General features: G+C 40.1%; 1 non-coding gene across 1 annotated transcript; it reads right to left on the minus strand.

The window, feature by feature from the left end:
* Positions 1-2,711: 2,711 nt before the first annotated feature.
* LOC113461483 (small nucleolar RNA R71) lies at positions 2,712-2,819 on the minus strand. The gene has a single exon (XR_003383757.1). It is a non-coding gene; the product is annotated as a small nucleolar RNA R71 (small nucleolar RNA).
* Positions 2,820-3,130: the final 311 nt, after the last annotated feature.

Raw genomic sequence — 3,130 nt, forward strand, 5'->3', positions numbered from 1 at the left:
ATGGGTCGGGTCAAGTAGGATCAGAATTTAGTAAACCCAAATCCAACCCGAAAATAGAACGGGTCCAATTTTAGAACCTGACTCGTTCCTATAGGTCCTTTAAATCAGGTGGGATCGAGTCTAAATAGGTCGGGTCATGGGTCAACCCAACCTATTTGAAGCCTTAGTTTATACCAGACTCGTGGAATTCCAGCAAACTTAGAGTCTTGAAATTTGAAATCTTGTAGCTATCTCATCTAAATCCTGAATATTCTAATGGTCATATAATATTCCAAGATTAGTTTGAACATTGAGTCCACCTTGCTATCAATCTAAATTTCAATAGAGCTGTAGTTTTTTTTTTTGATGAAACAGTAGAGCTGCAGTCTTAATTACAACAAAAAACTACTTGAGTTGATTCAGAAGGATCTTCAGACTCGATGTAGACCATTTTGATCACTACGAGTAGTTCTGGATAGAGTTCAAGAGCAATTTCTATGATGAGAGCACAAAAGTGCGATCTATATACCACTTAAATTAGTATTATTGCTAACAAATAATGATAAAATTGCTGATTTAATATTATATTTTTGTTGGGTGTAGGTGATCGTAAATCAAAGCTAAAATGAGCATTGGGTCCAAAAAAGATGCAACATCGTAGGTGAACAGCTAACCGCATGGGGTCAGCCCCAGTTGCACACTAAAAAGAGCATTAGCAGACTAAGTGCAGCACGTACAGCAGCAGCATACCCCCCATTTGTTATTCATCGTCCGTGTCCCAGCTTCCTCCCAGCTGTCCGTGTTAAATTATCCCGTGCGTCCATTTGAAGGAGCTCGCGATCCAGCCGTCCGTGTCCAACTCTTCATCGTCCACATTTGCTTCTCCCAAGCATCCAAGCCTCACCCGTTCGCGAGTCCAAGCTCATTTCCAGCTCATCCACACCCAGCATTCCCAGCTTTCCGTGGCCAAAGAAAGAAATCAGAAGCAGCGTTTCTAGCTTCCGAATCCCAGCAATTTCGGCTCAACATTCCGGATTGATCCTAAGCGCCCGCGTCCATGATTCACTTCCCGAATTTCAGCCGTCCGCGTGCAATCTTCCGTGTTAACAGCGCATTCCTCCTTCCGCAAGCATCTCAGCTTCCCTCCATGTCCCAGCCACCTCCCAGATTTGAGGAATCCGCCCCTTCCGAATCAGCTTCCGGATTCGCGACCCAGATTCCAGCCTCACGCGTTCAAAGATCTCGCGTCCAGCCGTGATGGTTTCCTTTCGTCTCCGCTTTCCATCCATCCATCCGACCACATCCCAAGCGCCCAAGATCCCGCCGTTCGCCTCTTTAGCATCGATCTCTAGCACGTTCCCAAGATCCATCGAGGGGGAGAGTTGAGTATAAGGGATAGCCGACTGAAAGGGGGAGGGGGGCCTCTGCCATTAAAAAAAAAAGAAACGGAGAAACAGAGGAGGCTCTATTTTCCAAAAAGAAAAAAAAAAAGAAGAAGAGATGCTGATGCCTGTAATGAGAGGCTAAATCTCTTGGTCAAGGGTGATGGAAGGACCCTTGGCTTATTGCTCTCATGAAGTAAACTCTGAACTTTGGTTTTAATTGATTTACATCTTTTCATATATATTCTGATTCTCTCATATTTATTTATTAGATAGATTCATCATGTTTTATATTTATTGATGCATGGATCGCTCTGATATTTGATTTGTCGTAGACATAACTGGCATGATGAATACTTAGACATTGAGTTCATATATTCAAACGATATATTCCATGATTAGAACTATTTTATTTATTTGATTCTTGATCGAGAATTGCCGAGTTTATTTGTTGAAAGTAATATTATCGAGAAAAATTCCAGATCCCTAACCATCTCTATTTTATTGAACTTTGTTTATTTACCTATTATTCTCTGCTTTTAATTTCTAAAAATCAACTGAAAATTACATCTAAAATTATGCTAATAATACATAAATCGTTCCTTGAGAAATCAGCCTCGGACTTCTGAGTTATACTACTTGTGTGATTCTCATGCACTTGGGAGAGCAGTTTTGCGAACACATCAAGTTTTTGGCGCCGTTGCCGGAGAACGACTGAATTATTAGTATATTTTCATATTTAATTAAAAATTTAGTTGAGGTAAGTTTCAGCTTTTTTTAACAAATAAAATAAAATAAAAAAATTGAAAAAAAACCGAAAAAAAAATTGCATGCTAAAGTGGAATAGGGACGACACCGGTCGATTAAGTTGTTCATTTTGTGACAATTCTTTGGGACACAATCTTGAGATTCCTTCACAGTATTTCACACCCTGTGAGATGACTGATTTAAATGAAGATGCGGGGAGCCACCATGATCGAGAACGTGAACCTCCTGTTATGACTTTGAGACAATACCTACAACCTACTAGAACTAGTCAGCCTTCACGCATGATTTTTCCTGATAATGTAGGACATTTTGACATCAAACTAGGGGTAATTCAATTGCTACTAAAATTTCATGGATTAAAGTCTGAGAGTCCTTACCTTCATCTGAAAGACTTTGAAGAATTGAGCATTACATTTAGAATACCGAACGTCATGGAGGATGTCATCAAGCTGATGTTGTTCCTTTTCTCTCTAAAGGATAAGGCCAAAACATAGCTAAACTCTTTCCGACCTAGATCAATAAGAACTTGGCAAGATATGCAAAGAGAATTTTTGAAAAAGTTCTTTCCCGCACAAAGCACCAACTTTCTAAAAAGGCACATCAGCAATTTCCAACAAAAGATACTGAAACCTTTTATGAATGTTGGGAGAGATTTAAAGACCTTCTTCTCTCATGCCCTCATCACGAGTTCGAAACTTGGAGAACTATTAGTTTTTTCTATGAAGGTTTGTCTCCACAGTTGAAACAGTTTGTAGAGACCATGTGCAATGGTAGATTTTTAGAAAAGCAACCTGACGAGGCATGAAAATATTTAGATTCCCTTGCTGAGACTGCCCAACTTTAGGATAACGGGGATAGAAATAATAAGTCTTTGCCCAAGCCTACTAGCTCTGGACAGGGAGGCCTTTACAACCTCAGAACTGAGGATGATCTTCATGCTAAAATGGCAGCCCTCACTAGGAAGGTAGAAGAAATTGAACTTAGGAAGGTTGAGCCCGTTA

Source organism: Phoenix dactylifera, chromosome 1 (assembly GCF_051530095.1).
Source record: "Phoenix dactylifera cultivar Ajwa chromosome 1, Ajwa_hap1_PhDact_Kaust_v1.1, whole genome shotgun sequence".
Taxonomy (NCBI): Eukaryota; Viridiplantae; Streptophyta; class Magnoliopsida; order Arecales; family Arecaceae; genus Phoenix; species Phoenix dactylifera.